This window comes from Oryctolagus cuniculus, chromosome 9 (genome assembly GCF_964237555.1).
Source record: "Oryctolagus cuniculus chromosome 9, mOryCun1.1, whole genome shotgun sequence".
Classification (NCBI taxonomy): Eukaryota; Metazoa; Chordata; class Mammalia; order Lagomorpha; family Leporidae; genus Oryctolagus; species Oryctolagus cuniculus.
In genome coordinates, this window is record NC_091440.1 from 117520149 (window position 1) to 117541673 (window position 21525).

The window sequence follows — 21525 nt, forward strand, 5'->3', positions numbered from 1 at the left end:
AGTTTAGTTTTGCCCTATATTTTGAAGCAGTATTTGAGTCCATATTATTGCAGGAAAGCTAGAGAAGAAAAAAAAAATGAGGTTGTTTAGAAGAACCCCCTGGAAGACTTGACAGCAGTGACTGAGCATTTAAAATAATAAACCTGAGTTTGCATAAATGCTCATGGTTCATAATAATTTGATATGTGAATGAAGACAGGCATTCCTACCCAAACTGACAATATCCCCCTAAATCACAGACTGCTTAATGAGTGGGGCAGCCCCATGAAGAGTTTCAAGTATTACTTAATGGGTTTGTTGTACTCTATCCCCTTCCCACTCTCCAACCCAGATGGTAGAGTTTTCTTGCTGTGTCTTAAACTCACCAAGGGAATTGAACCATTAGCCCATTTTTCTACATGCTGCACTTAGTGAGCAGGTAGACCTCTGATGTCATCTGTTCAGAGAGCCCTCCTTTGATTATTGGTGTCTCTCTCTGTTCTCTTAGGCTGTTTGATTATTTCTCAGCACTATCTGATATTATATCATCACCTTTCTCCCCTCTAGTTTAAAAGTTCCCAAGGTGCCAGGATCTTTTTCCAAAAAATTTTATTTTCATTTTATTTGAAAGAGATCTTCATTTCATCTTCTAGTTCACTTTCTAAATGTCCACAAATCTCCCAGCAGAAGCCAGAATCCCAGAATTCAATTTGGGTTTCCCTTTGGTGGTAGTACGGAACCAGCTACTTGAACTATAACCTCTAAGGGTGTGCATTAGTAGTAAGCTGAATTGGAAGTAGAGGAGTGGGGACTTGAACATAGACACTCTGATAAAGGATATGGGCATCCCAAGTGGTAACTTAATTGCAGAACCAAACACTAGACTCACGGGTCTTTATTAAATCTACTACAGTACTCATATTTTCAGTATAATGGCTAACATACAGTAGATACTGAATAATTTTCCATTGTATGAATGAGTGAATTAGTCTTTTAATTTTAATACTTTAAGTATGTTGACCCATCAAAAATACTTGGACTGAACAAGGAGTAATGATTGAACTTTCCTGAGTGCAAGTGCTTGTTTTCAGCACTCCAGAGAGGTTTAAAACAAGATTACTGACCTCAGTTAATAATCCGGTTAGGGACAACATACATGCAAATAATACCATCTGAAAGTAATATAAGAAGATGGTAACACAGGTAATCAGAGAATCATGAACAATTAAGAACCAAATATTTTAAACAGTGAATTCAATGCAAAGAAGTGTAAGTGGATTCTTTGTATTAAAAGAAACAATAAAAATTTAAGAGAAAGTATGAAATGGCCTCAGTATTAATTTGATGCCTTTTCTTTTAAAGGAAGCAGAAAAAGTAAAGTCATCAAAAAATAGATGCACAGCACCCAATTTGCCCAGATCCTGTACTCCTAGGGTGGAGGCTACATCATATTCAAAGTTCATCCCCAGGCACGTGGTAAATCTCCTGCTAACTTTGAATGCCTGAATTTTAGGAATAATAGATTTGGGATAATTGAACAGGTGACAGGTAGTCATGACAGAAGTGAGTAGCAGGACAGACATAATTAGGAAGTGTTTCTGGGCCTGGTGTTATGGTGTCACAGCTTAAGGCACTGCTTGCAATGCCAGCGTCCTTTGTGGTTGCTGTTTCCAGTCATGGCAGCTCCACTTTTTTTTTTTTTTTTTTTTTTTTTACAGCCAGAGTTAGATAGAGAAAGAGAGACAGAGAGAAAGGTCTTCCTTTTTCCGTTGGTTCACCCCCCAAGTGGCCACCACGGCCGGCGCGCTGCGCCGATCTGAAGCCAGGAGCCAGATGCTTCCTCCTGGTCTCCCATGCAGGTGCAGGGCCCAAGGACCTGGGCCATCCTCCACTGCACTCCCCGGCCACAGCAGAGAGGCAGCTCCACTTTGAATTCAGCTCCCTGCTAATGTGCCTGGAAAGCAGTGGAGGATTGTCTAAGTGCCCGGGCTCTTGTACCTGTGTTAGACCCAGATGAAGCTCCTCACTCCTGGCTTTGGCCTGGCTTCTCTCGGGCTCTTGTGGCCATTTGGGGAGTGAACCAGCAGATGAAGGATCTCTGGGTCTCTCCTCCTTTAACTGTATCTCTGCCTTTCAAGTAAATAAATCTTTAAAAATTTAAAACCAAAGACACTGTTTTTCTCTTTTCTCTGCCATCCAGCTAGCCATCTATTATTGGTGATTGACAATGGAACATTTGGATATATTGGTAATTTAAAGCCATATACTATGGCTATATAGCCATAGTACACATTCATTGTAAAATGAATAGGTTAATTCAAGAGTAAGCTGGTAGATTTAGGTACTCTCATACCCTAAGCATTATTTCTCCTTTTTGGTCTGTCTATTCTCTGGCTAAGGGAGAATCCTGAGTTAATGAACATGCTTGAAAGATGACTTGGGCTCCCTGGAAAAACCAAGGAAAACTTTTTTTTTTTTTTTTTTATAATTCAGTCTCTTCCTCATACGTAAGTTGTGTGTCTACCTCCTGGTTTTAAGCTTATTAGAGAGTCTCTACTTGGAATCTAAAGTCATACAAATATGTTGTAGATAAATATCGCCTAATGAAAAAATTTTCTACACAGTTTTTTTCAGTGTCATGATGAGTATAAAGGAGATTTGTTTTCTTATCATTAGTCTTCATCATTTTGACTTGAACATGGTAGTTCTCAGAAAAAAAATGATTTTTATGTGTTTTATTCTTGAAAATATTCAACCTTTTTCTTAAATATGTAATAAGGATGTCATCATTAATTCCAGCAAGTTCTACAGCTTGAAATGTTTTGGTAGATTGACTGTAAATTATATATTGGTGTTAAAATGAAATTTTCTTTAAAACAGCAACTAAAATACCACACTTATTTTTCCTGTAAACTGTCCATAATCCTCTGTTTTTGTTTTTCATCTGACTTACTAAGAATGTACGAGGGTACTTTAATAAGTTCGTGGAAAAGTGGAATGGAAAGATGATTTTTGGTACAAGAAAAATTTTAAAGCCATGTATCATTTTTTCACAGTATACATTTACTATGAGTATTTGAAGACTTTTTTATCTGGAGCTGTGAGGACAGCTGGTTACTTAGAGGTAAAACAGATGCCTACTGAATCCTGATAATTTCCTTTCCCATTTATATTATTAGTTGGGTCTATTTCCTGTGAAAGCTCCTTAGGTATTTAATTTTTTTTTTGAGGAGGTTAAAGAGAGACAGAAAGAGGCAGAGTTCTTATCCACTTGTTTGTTCCCTAAATACACCAAGCACCCTCAATAACAGCCAGGGTTGGGTCAGGCCAAAGCTAGGAGCTGTGAATCAAATCTGTGTGTCCCATGTACACAACAGGGATTCAATTATTAGAGCTGTCACCTGCTGCCTTCGATTAGTTGGAGACCGCGGTGTGGAGCAGAGCTGGGACTTGAACCCAAGCTCTCTGATGTGGAATGGGAGCATCTTTAAAGGTTAGGCCAAAAGCCTTCTCCTCCTAATTTTTATTTTACCAGTGCTTTGTAATTTATATGCTTGTCCCAGAACTTGATCCTGAGATTTAAACTTTTCCATATTCCTGGTCACTGTTACACTCATTTTGCTTTATCTAAGTATCTCAGGAATCTGCAACTCAGTCCATCTCCTCCTTGTAGACCTGTTGACTTCTTCTTTTTTTATTTACTTTATTTGAAGGGCCAAGTTACAAAGAAAGGGAGAGGTATGTCTTCCATCTGCTGGTTCCCTGCCTAAATGGCTACCTGAAGCTAGGAGCTTCATCCAGGTGATCCATGTAGTGCAGGGGCCCAACCACTTGGGCCATCTTGTGCTGCTTTTCCAGGCACAGCAATGGGGAGCTGGATCAGAAGTGGAGCAACCGGGACTCAACATTGGGTGCATATGGGATGCTGGCATTGCAGGCTGCAGCTTAACCTGTTACGCCACAACACCTTCCCCCACCTGTTGGCTTCATAGCCACTGTTTTTTCAATCATTACCACAGTTAATTTCCCCAGCACACTTTGAACATCTATGGTTTTTCTTAACTTCTTATTCACAGAAACAATACCAGTTTTCCTTGAAAATTTTTCCAGATAATGTGTTGAATTCTTTATCCTCATTGCTAGCTTTACCACCTGCTTGCTCTTTACTGTATTTTATTTATGTTAAGCAAGTTAATCAAACTTCAGTTTCCTCATCTACAACTTGCGAGTAGTAACAGGTTTTACTTGCAATATTTTGTGAGCATTAAATGAATTAACACATATAATTTCTGAAAAGAATGCATAGAGCACAGTAAGTGCCATAGCCTGTTGTTAAAGTTATCACTACCATGACTAGCAACATCACTAAATTCAGGTTCGGATGGACGGCTGTTTGGAATATTTTACTTCTCCTAACCTTGTCTTAGTTGTCTTCAACTTGACTTCAGCAGTGCATTCAGAGTACCCTAACTGCCGAAAAATCTGCTAAGTGTTTGAATGAGTGCATGGACAAGTGGAGAAATTGTCTCAGATGACTGTTTCGGAGGGTCTTAATAAAGTTTTTGAATGATGAATAAATGAATAAAGTTTATTTACAGTCTCAACATAATTGCTTATAAGCTTTTAAATTGGTTACTGCCTTTTCTTAGTTATATTTGCTGTGCAGTCTGTTTTTGTTTATACCATGTCTGAAGTCAGTGTTTAGATTTAGAATTAATCTTGTACTTGGTTTTCTTGGGGATCTCTGTCCTTGGTGATCTTCCTCACTCAACTTGAGATTATTTTCTACTTTGAAGACTTCGCTATTATGTGATCCAAACATTTTCTTTCCTTAGACTTCTGGCTGGATGTGTTTTTACAGCATAATTAGTTTCCCCCTTGGTCTTGTTTCCAATGTCTGGAAAAAAAAATCATTCGATACTGCACTGGCCATGTTGTCAAGCAAGTATGATTTACATTCTTTTTAAAAATGTATTCTAATGTATTATTAATGAAACTTTCTTACTTCAGCTAATTATCCTCCCAAATAAGCATAGACTCCAAACACAAGAAATTAACATTCTAATAACAATGAAACCCAAAGCTGCTCACTTGCCAAGGTATGAAAATGCCAACCATAGGCACACTCTGCTTCCATCAGGTCTTTTTCTTTGGCTTGTCCTAGTTATCCACTGCACTATTTCTTTTTAAGGCAAATGAATGATTTATCTTGTTAACTTTGCTAAGGACATTTGCATTTCCATTTCTGAAAGCTGAAATGCTCTCCCAGACCAAATGAATATTCTATTGGTAGAATTTGAGGCACAGATAATAGGAGATATGTTGGCACATAAAGCTCTTCCTGGAACATTCAGATTGTAATGAAATATATCTATGGAGTGAACACAAATTTTCCTATATTAGGAAACATTAAAGCTTGAAAACTTGATTTGAAAGTTTATATTGTGTGAGTGTTTGTATAGTGGTGTACAATATGTTTTTAATTTTTCTTTAATTGAGAGAGAGATACAGAGAAATCTTCCACTGCAAGTTCACTCCTGAAATGCCTGCAACAGGCCAAGGCTGGGCCAGGCCAAAGCAGGGACCCAGGAATTCAACCTGGGTCTTTCTTGTGGATTCTAGGGGCCCAATCACTGGAGGCAGCATGTGCTGCCTCCCAGGGTGCTCATTAACAGGAAGATAAAATCAAAAGCAGAGCCACAACTTGCACCCGGGCACTCTATTATGGGATGCAGGCATCTAAAGTGGCGACTTAACCACTGCACCAAATGCCAACCCCAGCATGATGTGTTAAAAATGCCCATCTAGAGGAATGGCTATCAAGTTAGTTAATGTAGGAATTACTTTACATAATCATGATTTATTTGTTTTTAACATTTTAACGTGTTCATTTAAATTTGAAAGGCGGAGAGGTACTTTGTATTCACTGGTTTACTCCCCAAATGACTGCAACAGGAGCTGGAAATCAGGTGGAAGTCAGGAGTCAGGAACTCAGTCCTTGTGTTGAATATGAGTGGCAGAAACTTAAGTACTTGAGCTGCCGGATGCTGACTTTTCAGGGTGCATACAAGTAGGAAGCCAGAACTGAAGCAGACCTCGTAGTCAATTCAGGCACATATGAAATGTGATCTCTGCAAGCAGTATTTCAACTGCTGTGCCAAGAGTGAGAACACTTAAAATCTACTCAAAGGCCGGCACCACGGCTCAATAGGCTAATCCTCCGCCTGCGGCGCTGGCACACCGGGTTCTAGTCCCAGTCAGGGCGCTGGATTCTGTCCCAGTTGCCCCTCTTCCAGTCCAGCTCTCTGCTGTGGCCAGTAGGTGCAGTGGAGGATGGCCCAAGTGCTTGGGCCCTGCACCCCATGGGAGACCAGGAGAAGCACCTGGCTCCTGGCTTGGGATTGGCGCAGTGCACCAGCCGCAGCGGCCATTGTGGGGTGAACCAACGGAAAAGGAAGACCTCTCTCTCTCTCTCTCTCACTGGCCACTCTGCCTCTCAAAAAAATAAAAAAAAAAAATAAAAAAACCTACTCAAAATAATTCCAAATATATACTGCACTGTTATTAACTATAGCTGCCATGTTGTAAAGTAGGTCTGTTGAACTTATTTTTCCTGCTTAATACGAATCTTACGTCCTCTGACCCTTATCTTTCCAGTCCTCCCTGTGTTCTCCCAGTCCTGATAACCACCATTCAAATATCCTTCTCTGAATTCAGCTTTTTTTAGCATGTGCATCAGTGTAAGATCATGTGACATTTTTCTTTCAGTGACTGGCTTATTTCAAGTGATAGGTTAAGTTTATCAGAGGTCCTTGGTTTGAACTTAGTTTTTGCACTAGGCCCAAGAGACTAAAGAAGTGGAGTTAATTGTGCAGCAGTTCTATACCACCTGTCTGAATCCACGTCGTTTATCTGACTTCCCAATAAATCAGGAGAGGGACAGTCAAGTCCTGAACAGGTTAGTTTTAGCCAGGAAATAATGAAATCGTCTTTGCCGTGACCTTTACAAGGACAGTAACTGTGGCACTACCAATCCACTTTTTGTTCTGTTGGTGATTTCCTTAGCTCTTCTTTGTCAATAAAGCCAATCTCCTCTGCTCAATTCTTTGAAATGTTCAGGTGTTGCCTGATTCTAGAATAGCAGATAAAAGCCCAGTAAGATATTTAAATTTATTGTAGTTTTATCTTTTGAAACAATATAGTGTCTGGGTTCACCCATTTTGTTACAAATAACAACCTTTTTCTTATAGGCCAAACTGTATTCCTTTGTGTATGCATATGCATGATATTTATCCATTCACCCATTGATGGATACTCAGGTTGATACCATATCTTGGCTGTCGTGAATAATTCCACAGTGGGTGTGGAGATATTTCTCTGGCATTATGTCATTTCATTTGGATGTGTATCCAATAGTGGGATTGCTGGATGATATGGAAGCATATTTTAAATTCTTTGGGGAAACTCCATTCTGTTTTCTGAAATGCTTTGTTATTTACCTTCCAACCAACAATGTTTAAGGGCTTTCATTTTCCATCTTCTTTACCAACGCTTTTCCTCCACCTTTTATTAATAAGCATTCTAATAGTAGCCAAATGATAACTCCTTGTGGGTTTGATGTACATTTACTTGGTGATGAGTGAAGTAGAGCTGTTTTTTAAACTCCCGTTGGCCATTTTTATGTGTTTTGTGAAATTTCTATTCAGGTATTTAGCCAATTTAAAAATTAGGTTATTTTCTTGTGATTTAGTTGTTGGAATTCCTTGTGTATATGGCAAAAAAAAAAAATCCTGTATGCTCATTGTTAGACATGTGGTGTACACATATTTTCTCCCATTCTTTAGGATGCCTTCTTACTCTGTTCATTGTTTCATTTGCTTTGTAGAAATATTTTAGTTTGATGTGATCCTATTTGAGCTTTTTTTGCCTATACTTTTGAGGTCTTATACAAAAAAAATCATTGCCCAGATTTAGGTCATGGAACCTTTCCTCCTACTTTGTTTCAGTAGTTTAACATTTTCCATTTAAGTCTTTAAATCTCTTTGGTATGAATTGTTGGGTTTTGTATATGTATGTGATGAGGGTTCAAATTCACTCTCCTGCATTTGGATATTCAGTTTCTCCAAACCATTTATTTATTTAAAATTAGAAACAGAGAGAGAAAGAGAACGAATACACAGATGAGAATGTGCTCTCCCATCTGCTGGTTAGCTTCCCTGAATGCTCCCAATTGCCAGGGCTGGGTTTGGCCGAAGCTGGGAGTTGGAAACTCAGTCCACTTCTCTCATATGGGTGGTAGGAACCCAATTACTTAGACCATCACCATTGGCTCCCAGGATCTGCATTTGTAGGAAGCTGGGGTGAGAAGCCAGAGCTAGATACTTAATCCTGGAAGTCTGATATGGAGTGCGTTACTAGTATCGTAAGTGCTAGGTCAAATGGCCATACTCTCAACACTGTTGATGAAAAGAAATGGCCTTATTCCTACTGTGGCATGATTGCTGAAAATCAGTTGTTTGTAAATGCATGGATTCATTCCTGAGGCTCTGTACTATTCTGTTCCGTTGGTCTTTGTGTCTGTTTAGATCCCGGTGCTGTGCTAAAGCTTGCAATACTTAAAAGCATAGCCTGGATTCCATTATCTTGATTCGTTTCTGTAGTGTGTAGGGAGCACAAGCAAGGTGACCAGAGAATAAGGAAGAAACATACATAAGGGCATGGAGTTAAAAAGTTTATTTTGCTGCAAAAACAGTTTTGAAATCCATGTATATAGTATGTTCAGAATTTTCATGGAAGGTGTGCTTGTTGAAAAACAATGCATGGATTTCAACATGTCACTAAAATAAATTCACATCTTCAGTCCGTTTTGTATGATCTTTCTTTACTTCTTTGGTGCAAGGTAATACTGAGAAAGAAAATGGGCTAAAAACCTGGGGATGTCCTTTACACTGGTTTTTCTCAGGGGATGTCACCACCATCCTCTTTGAGTCAACTCTGTCATCTCTCAACTGTGGCGCTGGGAGAACTTATTGACTGGTCTCCGTCCTTCCACGTTGTGCAACTCATTCTCCACACCAGTAGTCACAGTGACGTGTTTAATATGTAAATAACATCATATAATTTCCTTGCTTATCTTTCTTTTTTTTTTTTTTTTTTTGTGACAGGCAGAGTAGACAGGGAGAGAGACAGAGAGAAAGGTCTTCCTTTTGCCATTGGTTCACCCTCCAATGGCCGCTGCAGCCAGTGCGCTGCGGCCGGCGCACCACGCTGATCCAATGGCAGGAGCCAGGTACTTCTCCTGGTCTCCCATGGGGTGCAGGGCCCAAGCACTTGGGCCATCCTCCACTGCACTCCCTGGTCACAGCAGAGAGCTTGGCCTGGAAGAGGGGCAACCAGGACAGAATCCGGCGCCCCAACCAGGACTAGAACCCGGTGTGCCGGCACCGCTAGGTGGAGTATTAGCCTAGTGAGCCGCAGCGCCGGCCTCCTTGCTTATCTTTCAAGCGCTCCTAAATGCACTCAGGAAGAATTGTAAAGTCTTACTGCCTTTGAGGTTTAGCAGGCTCCTGCCCCTGCCTCTGCCTTAAAGAAGTAGTCATCTGTTTATTAAAGGGCAAAATGACAGATTTTTCCATCTACCTGTTCACTTCCCAAATGCCTGGGCTGGGCTGAAGCCAGGAGCCAAAAATTCCAGTCAGGTCTCCCATATGGGTGGTAGAGACCCAAGTACGCAGATTATTATCTGCTACCTCCTAGATGAATTAGCAGGGAGGTGGATCAGAAACAGAGATGGGGCTTAATCCCAGGCACTCTGATGCTATGGAACGCAGATATCGCAATTTGGGATTTAACCTACTATGTTATAGCACCCATCCCTGTTTTATCTTTCTTGATTAAAGTATAATTGCAATATACAATGTGATGTTTTGATATCCATACATATCATGGGATGTTTAAATCTAGCATAGGCATCATCTCATGTAGTATATTTTAATGGTGAATACATTTATGATCCATTTTCTTAGCAATTTTCTTTTTATCATTTATTTTCATTTTATTTGAAAGAGAAAGAGAGCTCTTCTGTCTGCTAGTTCACTTCTCAAATGCTTGAAATAGCAATGTTGGGCCAGGCTGTAGCCAGAATCCTGGAACTCCTTCCTGGTCTCCCATGTAAGTGGTGGGGACACTAGTACTTGACCTATCTTCTACTGCTTCCTAAGGTGCTCATTAACAGGAAGATGAACTAGGAAGCAGAGCCAGGACTTGAACCAAGGGACTCCAATATGGGCTGCTGATGGCTTAACTGCTGAGCAAAAAAATCGGCTCCTCTTAGCACTTTCCAAGTGCACAGTACTGACTGTTGTTAACTTGCTATACAAAGGACTCTCAGAACTACTTCACCCTAACTGAAGCCTGGGATCTTTGATCAGCATCTCTCCATCCGCTCCCACTCACTCTCTGGCAGTGGCGTGACTTCAGGCATCATCTTGTATCTGTTCACCACTGATTTCCTTCCAGCTCTAAGCCTCAGAGAGTTCTCCATTGAACCAGAGCTTGCATTCATGCTGTTGAGGTTGGAGCCCTTTTAACTCTACTCATTGTTCAGATGTCAGCCTCCATCACTTATGCAAGTTATATCTCAAGCAAATTAGTATCCACTGGGACTGGCATTTGACCTAACAATTAAGCCATAGCATTGGATGCCTCCCTCTCATAATGCAATCCTGGAATCAAGTCTGGGCTGCACTACTAGTTCCAGCTTCCTGCTAATATGCACCATGGGTGGCTACAGCAATAGTTCCAGTAATAGGGTTCCTGGTACCCATGTGGGAGACCAGGATAGAATTCCTGGCTTGAATTCCTGCCTCCTAACTGGCCTGGCCCAGCCCCTGTCACTGTGGGCATTTGAGGAGTGAACCAGCAAATGTAAATTGTTTCTGAAGTAAAAAGAGATTATCACCCATAATGGTGCCCTCATCTTATTCTTCTTAGGCATAGATACTTTTCAATTGATAATAAAATACATTAAATTATTATGTCTCCCTATTAGACTGGATTAGACTACCTTCTGCATTTAACTTTTTTTTTTTAAAAAACCCTGATTTTAAAATTTGCTTTTATTTGTAACAGACACATAAAAATTATATACATTTATGGGGTACCATGCAATGTTTCTATATATGTATGCACTGAAATATCCAACCAGGGTAAACATCTGTTTCCTCAAGCCTTTAACATTCTTTCCTGGTGAAAACATTAAAAATCATTCTAGTTTTTTTTTTTTTTTAAAGAAATACACAGTATGCTGTTATTACCTAAAGTTACCCTACTGGGCAATAGAACTCAGAACTTCTTATTCCTACCTAAGTATAATTTAGTACCTACAAATCTTTTAGAGTGAACTCTTGATTGAGGCTGCAATGAGAGATTCTGTTGGGTGTTTTCCTTCCATTTTAACACTTACTAAACCAATTTTTCTACTTTTCTGTTTTCCCCTCTACAATATGACACTGCCAGACCTTTGTTTAAAATCCCACCAAATTCTTTATAAGTAGGTTTTGCTCAGTGAATGTTGATTTAATGGATATATTCTGGTGTAGAGGCCTTGGTGGCTGAATGTCTGGTGACCAGAAGATTAAGAGCATAGCATGGGAACTAACATTCTAGGGGCATGAGTGTCATGTCCTTTCAATTTAGATGGTGTATATCCACACACATAGGAATTTTATAACAGTCCCAAATCCATTTGACTTAATCCTTTTAAATGACGTTAATTCTCTAAATACAAAATCATTGGATTTAAACTTTGTCCTTTCCTAACTTGCTCAGTGTATATAAGTTAATAAATGACTTAACAAACAAATGCTATCCTACTCTGTGTTTCCATTTTTATTTGAGGACTATGAGTGTATTCTTTATGTCAGCAGTAGAGAATGGAAGCAACCAGATTGAAAAGGTCTTCAAGAGTACAGCTGACAAGATTCTAAGACCCCCAACCCTACACCAGAGTGAAGCATAATGGAGAAGGGGAAAGAGAGATGGAACGTGAATAATAGAAGTGCAGTATGATAAGACAAGCTTTTGGATATTTCGTGAAAAGTGACCATTTCTTAGCCATTTGAGACTAGACAAGTCAGCTGATCTCTGTGGATCTCAGTTTCCCATCCTTGGTGGATAACTAAACTCCATTCAAATATTTTTCTGCTCTGATTCTTTCTGATTTTCTGTTTAATGCTGGGGGGACATGTAGTCCTATATTTAAAGGAAAAGGATAGGAAAACTATGGCTACTGTTGCAGCATGTAGTGATGCAGAATAGTGACATGTTTAGTGGTTACAAAAAAGGCAAATGTATGAGAAAGGGAGCAATGAGATCTTCCTTGTCTCCTTCAAGTTTATATAACAAACATTTAGTGCTAGTAAATATGTATGCAACGTTGACTGTGTGTCAGGAATTGTTCTAAAGGGCTTCACAGAAATATCTCATCCCCTCCATAGAATGTGAGTGCAGCCATCACCTTGAGGATGTGGAGGTGCAGTGCAGCAGCTTACCCAGGATAGAGAACCAGTACTGGCCATAGCGGGACTTCAAACCCAGGCTGCCTCTGAATCTAGAGTTCACGCTTTTATAGTGCTTATTTTACTGTTGGAATTTATTGTACATTTTCTTAATGAAAACTTCCACATCAAAGACAAAAACTTATTGAACTGTAACAAAAATAATAAATCAGTGCAGACATATTTAGGCTAACACATACCCTATTTGTTTCTGTGTAATTATGCTTTCTCAAGAGCCTGCCATATTTGGTATCACTGTGTTCTTATGAACTCTTCAAGCAAGACTAATGCAAAATGAAGAGGATTGTTCTTTGTTCAGCTGCAAACCAGGTGGCACAAGGCACAGAGAACAAAGCTGGACTCTTGAAGACCTGTGAAGGAAACCATCTCTTGGGCACACTTGCGTGATGAGTCAGGAAACATTTTCCTTTAAATAATTGCAAATTTTTTTCTAACGTTTTCATCATGTTTTCCTCCCAGAACCCTAATTAAACAAGTAAACAGAAGCAACACAATTCTAAAAAAACAATAAAATGAAGCAATAGTTGTTTGATTTTTGCCATTAGGAAACCATTTCAAGCTCAAGTGCTATGCTGATCTTGGACTTTAGGAGGCAGCATCTCATTAATATAAAGGCACCCGTGGGTGTTTTTTTTTTTTTTTTTTTTCTGTTTCTTTTGGTGGTGTGAATATGATTGCGATTGTCTCAATCTCCAAAGCTTGGTGTCTCTTCATAAAGTAAAGAACTTAAAGGTGTCATAAAATGTGAAACCAACAATGTAGCTGTTTTATTTATGTAAAATTAAATTCCTCTCCTATTGTTTCCAACTATTGTTGAATTTAATATTTTTTCACTCATGTAGAGTTGAAAATCTTATAGTTCAGAGGAAATAAGGAGATAATTCAGACACATGTGAGGCTAAAACCAGAGTGGTGAAATGTCTTGTCCAAGATAGCAGTGGGGCTTGGCTTACAGGTCTTCAATTGCTGGTTCTGGGCCCAGCACTCAATGTGAAGCTTAAATCTTTGCTCAGTCTGGAGTCCAGGTCCTTACAGCACCCTCTCCTTCTCCCCAGCAGACTATGCATTGCATTTCCTCCAGTGTGTACCCCTTATGTTCTTTATTCTGGCCTAGTTTATTTTAGAAGAAGCTTCATAGGCGTATCTGTGGAGTTAATGTCTAGAGGGTCATTCACATTTGCTAAACCTCAAGCAATGAATCATCTGGAAAGCCATCCATCATGAGTGCTTACAGGGTCTACTTAGAGGGGAAGGGACCATTGCCACTGGCATTGAGGACTCCTGTCATCCCAGGGTGTTGGAGATTTCTTGTCAGTGTATATTAGTACCCAGCCTTTTGCCTGTTGTCCTATTACCTAGCTATGCCCTGTTCCTCATACTTTTTGTTTTATTTAAATAGCTTATAATTTGTGTTAGTACCCTTGTTCCTATGTGCTCCATTCTGAAGAATTAGAATTGGTATTTCAGAGGACAGGTGTTTGATGCATTGGTACTGCATCCCATATTGGAATATCCATATTGAGTCCTGAATCTACTTCTGATTCTATCTTCCTGATGATCTGTACCATGGGAGTCCTTGCTATCCACATGGGAGACTTGTATTAAGCTCCAGGCTTCAGCCTGGCATGGCTTAGCCATGGATACAGGTATTTTGAGAGTGAACTAGTGGATAGAAGGTTTTTCTGATCTCTCTACATCTCTGTTTCTCTGCCTATCAAAAATAAAAAGTAAAAAATGACATAGGATATCATTAGTAGCATGTCAGAAAGTTGTATAAAAACAAAACAATTAAGAGTTAATATCTCAGGATAGATGTTGTACTCTCCCTGTCTTTGAATTTCTTGTGAAAATCCGTGCATTTGATTCTTTCCTCAAAACAAGTTTTACATTCTTGAAAGTTCATTTAGAACACTGCAGTTAATAGTAGCTTTTCCTTCCTTTAACATAGAACCTCTGTATTGATTATCTTACTACTTCATGTTTGATCTGGCTTCTCTGATGGTAACGTATCCCTTTATAGACTCACACTGGTCCTACTGTACAGCGTGGGCATCTATGCTGGGGATTTGCCAACTCAAACTCCTTGTCCCTTTCCTGATCCTCCTTGCTGCCACAGAACAGAGGCATTGCAGGGGTTATTTGATCAGATTTAATGTTATCAGTGAGGCTACCCCATGGGTTGATACTTGCTATGAGGTCACCCATGGATGAGACCCTTCTCCCCACCTTCCCCCCCACCCCAAGTAGCAAGCAGACTGATCAAAGGACAAGTTTGACTGCCTTACTCTTTCACTTGAAACACCTGGAGTGATGACCTTTTAATAAAATTCATGTTTGGGGTTAGGTAAAAGGAGAAATAATCCCACAGGCTTCAGCTTGGTTCACATCAATCTCTGCACTGAGGCACAAGCTGAGCTAGTCCTAATCAAGTGCTCTTTGATTTTGGCTCTGAACCTTTATGAGATTCTTAGAGTGCTATGGGTGGGAATGTCCAGTGTTTCCCCAAAGGTCTGACATGATCTTGGAAGAAAATTTAATCATTCACTTGTCTGTTTCTAAGCTTTGGTTATGGTTTTTCCTTAATCCCCCTTCAAGAGTAATTTTTGGTCACACACACACACACCAACTCATACCCTGTCCTAATTTCATTTACAAAGGCATAACAGAATTATAAAATAACATGGATAAGCCTTTTTGTAGTATGACTAGAAAATATAGAATATACATATACAGTGTTAAGCAATTACTACATTCATAAAAATTAGATATTCTCTACTGATTTTATACAGAATATAGATTTTAATATATTCTCTTCAGAGATTTTTTGCAAATTTGTTCTAGAAATATTAAAAGCTATGCAGAAATAATAAATACCACTGTGTTACTTCACTTGGGCTTAAATAATTGTCAAACCACAGCCAGTAGTATGTCTTCTATAGTCAAATTCTGAATGTGGGATTTTTAAAATGCTTCTTTTATCTTTACTGAGGTGTAAGTACAGTATTGGATGTGGTTAAAATTTGCAAATGTTTTCTGCCATTCTGTCAGTTGCCTCTTCACTTTGCTGAGTATTTCTTTTACAGTGCAGAAGCTTCTGAGTTTGTTTTAATCCTGTTTGTCAATTTTGGCTTTGATTTCCTATGTTTCTGAGATCTTTTCTAAGAAGTCTTTGCCTTAGCCAATGTCTTCAAGAGTTTTATTAATGTTCTGTAGTACTTTGATGGCATCAGGTTATAGATTTAAGTCCTTAATCCATTTTGAGTGGATTTTTGTGTAAAGTATAAGGGAGGGCATTTGTTTTATACTTCTGCACATGGAGATCCAGTTTTTCCAGCACCATTTATTGAAGAGACTATGCTTTGTCCAGGGATTTTAGCACCTTTGTCAAAGATACGTTGGTTCTAGGTGTATGGATTACTTTCTGGGGTTTCTATCCTGTCCTATTTGTCTATGTGTGTATTTTTGTGTCAGCATCAGGCTGTTTTGATGATAAATGCCTCACCGTATATCTTGAAATATAATATTGTGAAGCCTCCAGCTTAGTTTTTGTTGCTGAGGATTGCTTTAGCTATTTGGAGTCTCTTGTGTTTCCATATGTATTTTTTTTTTTTTTTAGAAAAAGATTTACTTATTTATTTGAGAGGCAGAATTACACAGAGGCAGAGAGAGAGAGAAGTCTTCAATCTGCTGGTTCATTCCCCAAATGGCCTCAGTGGCAGAGCTGCACCTATCCGTAGCCAGGATCCAGGAGCTTCTTCCAGGTCTCCCACCAGGTGCAGGGGCCCAAGGACTTGGGCCACCCTATACTGCTTCTCCAGGAACATAGCAGAGAGCTGAATTGGAAGTGGAGCAGCTGAGTTTCGAACTGGTGATCATATGGGATGCCAGCACTGCATATGGCAGCTTTACCCACTAGTCACAGCACCGGCCCCTCCATACGTATTTTAGCATCATTTTTTCCTACATCTGAGAAGAAAATATTTTCTTGATATTTTGATTGGTATCACATTGAATCTGTTGTTTGCTTTTGAGAGTAAGGACACTTTGATGATATTCTTCTAGTCTGTTAACACAGGAGATTATTCTGATTTTTGTCGTCTATTTTTTGAATGGTTTATAATTTTCATTGTAGAAATCTTTGATCTCTTTGGTTAAATTATTCTAAAGTATTTAATTTTTTTGTAGCTATTGTGAATGGGACTGATCTTAAAAGTTCTATCTCAGCTGTGGTATTGTTTTTGTATACAAAGGCTGTTTTTTTTAAGTTTTACCAAAGTTATACAACTTTCATGTATTTCATTTATACAGATTTAGGAACATAGTGCACTCTCCCCACCCCAACTTCCCTTCCCACACATGCTCTAACCCCTTTCCTCCTCCTTCTCACATTCCCATTCAATTTTTACAAAGATTTATTTTCAGTTTTCTTTTTTTTTAAGATTTTATTTATTTATTTGACAGAGTTACAGACAATGAGAGGAAGAGACAGAGAGAAATGTCTTCCTTCCATTGGTTCACTCCCCAAATGGCTGCAATGGCCAGAGCTGCGCCAATCTGAAGCCAGGAGCCAGGAGCTTCTTCTTGGTCTCCCAGGTGGGTGCAGGGGCCCAAGGACTTGGGCCATCTTCCACTGCTATCCCAAGCCACAGCAGAGAGCTGGACTAGAAGAGGAGCAACCGGGACTAGAACTGGCGCCCATATGGGATGCTGCTGCCGCAGGCAGAGGATTAACCTTGTGCACCACGGTGCTGGCCCCTATTTTCAGTTTTCTTAGTGATCATATAGTTAACCCTACACTAAGTAAAACAGTTCAACAAATAGTATGAAGAAAAAAAAAAAAAGAGAAGGACTGTAAATGATCATCGAATTTCAAAATGTCTGTTTTGCTCAAAAACATTACATTTTAGGTACTCTATTAGTTACCTAGGATCAGAGAAAACATATCTGTCTTTTTGGGACTGGCTTATTTCACTAAGTATAATGGTTTCTAGTTGTATACATCTTGTTTCAAAAGGCAGGATTTCATTTTTTTTTAAACTGAGTAGTACTCCATAGTGTATATATACCATAATTTCTTTATCCAGTCAACAGTTGATGGACTCTATGTCTTAGCTATTGTAAATTGAGCTGCAGTGAACATGGGGGTACAGATAGCTCTTTTATATACTGATTTCTTTTGGTTTGGGTAAATTCCCAGGAGTGGGATGACTGGATCTTATGGTAGGTCTATATTCAGAATTCTGAGATAGCTCCATACTGTTTTCCACAGTAGCTGCACCAGTTTACATACCCACCATCAGTGAACTAGAGTTCCATTTCCCCCACATCCTCATCAGCACTTGTTGTTTATTTATTTCTGTGTAAGAGTCATTTTAGCGGGTGTGAGGTGAAACCTCACCATGGTTTTGATTTGTCAAAGGTAAGTCCTGCAACTTCACCAAACATACAAAAGATTTCCAATGGTCTTTTTGTGGTGTCTTGGGTTCCACTATATATAAAATCATGTCATCTGCAAATAGAAGTAATTTGACTTCTTCCTTTCCAATTTGTATCCCTTTGATTTATTTTTCTTGTGTAGTAGCTGTTGCTGAAACTTCCAGAACTATATGGAATAGCAATGATGAAAATAGGCATTCTTGTTTGGTTCTGGATCTTAGTGGAAATTCTTGAAACTTCTCCACATTCAATATGATGCTGGTTGTGGGTTTGTCATGAATTGCCTTGGTTATGTTGAAGAGTGTTCCTTCTGTGCCCAATTTGCTTCAGGTTTTCATCATGAAAAAATATTTCTTTGACAATCAACAACAATATTTTTTATTTTGGGCACTTAGCATTTCTTAAGTGTGTGTTTTTTTTTTTTTTTTTTTTTTTTTACAGGCAGAGTTAGACAGTAAGAGAGAGACACAGAGAGAAAGGTCTTCCTTCCGTTGGTTCACCCCCAAATGGCCGCTATGGCCAGTGCACTGTGCTGATCCAAAGCCAGGAGCCAGGTGCTTCCTCCTGGTCTCCCATGCAGGTGCAGCGCCCAAGCACTTGGGCCATCCTCCTCTGCCTTCCTGGGCCACAGCAGAGAGCTGGACTGGAAGAGGAGCAACCAGGACAGAATCTGGCACCCCAACCGGGACTGGAACCTGGGATGCCAGCGCCGCAGGCGGAGGATTAGCCTAGTGAGCTGCAGTGCCAGCCAATGACACTTAGCATTTCACAGAGCTTCATCGAGCTCTGAGATAGGTTAAATATTAGCATTGCATTTTACAAATTAAATCCCAGGTAGATGTTATGTCACTCTTGCCAACATCAGGAGTCATATTATGAACAGTAATAACATGGACTCATCTTGTCTCGTGTGTGAATTTAATGGTAACTTGGAACTACTCAAGACAAAATAAAAATATAGGTATATAATAGGAATCCTAGTTTGGGATATTTTAAAATTCTTGAGTTGATCCTAGAAATACATATATATTGCAGGATAACCTACTTGTTTTAATTACAAATATATTTATTGAAACTCAAAATTACAGTGAACACAATACTGATTTTGCTGCTTTTCTGCCTTTGGCATGAGCCAAGCAGGAAGATCATCAGCCTTTAGGAGCTGTGTTCAAGGCACCATCTACTGTAATTTTGGATTATAGAAAAGCAGATACGTATTTGGAGCCAAGATCCAGAAAAGATGCCTGAATCCAAGTCAAAGAAAATTGAAAACCAGTATAGCCTCATGCTACCAATCCTCACTATCATTCTATAGTATTAACAATGGGTAAGAGCTAAGAGTGGAAAATGCTGTTCCAATAATCTACTGAAGTTCTAAGTACATAAACTATGTAAAACTAACTGACATCTTACTGCAGTGACATGGACAGAATATCTATGTATTTTTAATATGAATAAGTTTGTCATATAAAGTATTTTAATCATCATTAAGCCTTTCCTCTTAACTGGCCATAATTACTTAAGTTATTTACCAGAATTCAGCTCTTCCTTTTTTTTAAAGATTTATTTATATATTTGAAAGTCAGAGTTACACAGAGGAGAGTGAGAGAGAGAGAGAGAGAGAGGTCCTCCATCCAATGGTTCACTCCCCAATTGGCTGCAATGGCTGGAGCTGTGCCAATCCGAAGCCAGGAGCCAGGAGCTTCTTCTGGGTCTCCCATGCAGGTGCAGGGGCCCAAGGACTTGGATCATCTTTCAGTGCCTTCCCAGACCACAGCAGAGAGCTGGATAAGAAGTGGAGCAGCTGGGTCTCGAACCGGTGCCCATATGGGATGCTGGTGCTCCAGGCCAGGGCATTAACCCACTGCACCACAGCGCTGGCCCCTCAGCTCTTCTTGATATATGTTCCTGGGCCAATATTTTCAACTATTTGTTTAATTATATTTAAATAATTATCAATTATTAGTAATAATACAGGATATATCCTGAGTGATTAAATAGCAACTGAGAAATGAGCCACCAAATGTCATTATTGTGTTATAAAATACAGCATTCAGTACAGCAAATTTATTAGAGTAAGCATTCAGATACCTATGCTTCCATACAGATTAAACAGCCCTATACCATTTGAATCAAAGAAACAAAACAAAACAAAAAAAGACGATGGGGGTGGACTGAAGGCCAAGTATTAAAGCCTTTTGCCGGTGCCATGGCTCAGTAGGCTAATCCTCTGCCTTGTAGCGCCGGCACACTGGGTTCTAGTGCTTGGGCCCTGCACCCCATGGGAGACTAGGAGAAGCACCTGGCTCCTGCCTTTGGATCAGCCCAGTGTTCCGGATTGGAGGGTGAACCAACGGCAAAAGAAGACCTTTCTTTCTGTCTCTCTCTCTCACTGTCCACTCTGCCTGTCAAAAAAAAAAAAAAAAAAAAAAAAAAAAAAAAAGCCTTTTACTCTAGCATACCCAAAGTGAATTGTGCAAATAAAAAGTATCTACATTTAAAAAGTTCATATAAATTATGTGAATTGTTTGTTTCAGAAAACTCAAAATGAAATGTTTTCCATAGGACCAAAGATATGTCTAAGCAACATACTATATTTTACAAGGGCATTGAATGTCATGTATATTAGAAACAAACAAAAAAGCTTAAATCTATGGCAGACTAAACATTTGTGAAAGATTGTGCAAAACTATTGTATTTACAAAAATGGCACAAAAGTTAATTCGACAGTCAATGCACATGCATCGCCATTCACATCTTCAATAACAAAAGGTGATCTACCATTATAGAACTCAGTAAGAGTACTAGCTTCAGTGGCAGCTGTTAAGCACTAGGGCCACATAAGTTACACCAGAATGGGAAAATATTGCCCAAGTAAAATTCTGCTGTTAAAGCTGAAACAGGTTTAAGGCCATTCAAGGTCAACCACAGAAATAGAAATCTTTCAGAGTCCCATCTAGCTGGGTTTGAACTATTTCTTATAGCTTGTGGTCTTAAACTTCTGTTTTACAAAATCTAGAAGGAAAATACAGAAAAAATCTATACAACAGAGGTTATGTTAAATAAGAGTAACATACAAAGCTGTAATTAAGATGAAGTAAGTAAGGCCAATCCATTAAAATTGTAAAACTTGTTACTTGTTGGAACCTACACTAGGAGTTAGGTAATATATACAATTATTTTCAAGTAGATAATGTTGCTCTGTCATGTCTTCATCGGAGCACTGTTTAATTGAAAACTCTATACGTGTATTCCCTTACAATAACAGCACACACTGCTACCTGCAAAGCTGTCAGTCTCATTTGTCATGTTGTAATCCCCAGAATCAAAGTATTTTTGCCCTTTCTGCAATCGTTTCCTTAAGAAATCTGAACCTCAAGGCTTTTGTCCCAGATGAGGATACCTTGCTTTTAATTTTGCTTCTTCAGCTTTCTATGGACTAGTCACTTTATCTTCCATTTCCTTCTGCTCCTGTGTGGAGGCTGTCTCAGGGACTTCCATGGACTTAGTGCTCCCTCTGCAGACAAGACGC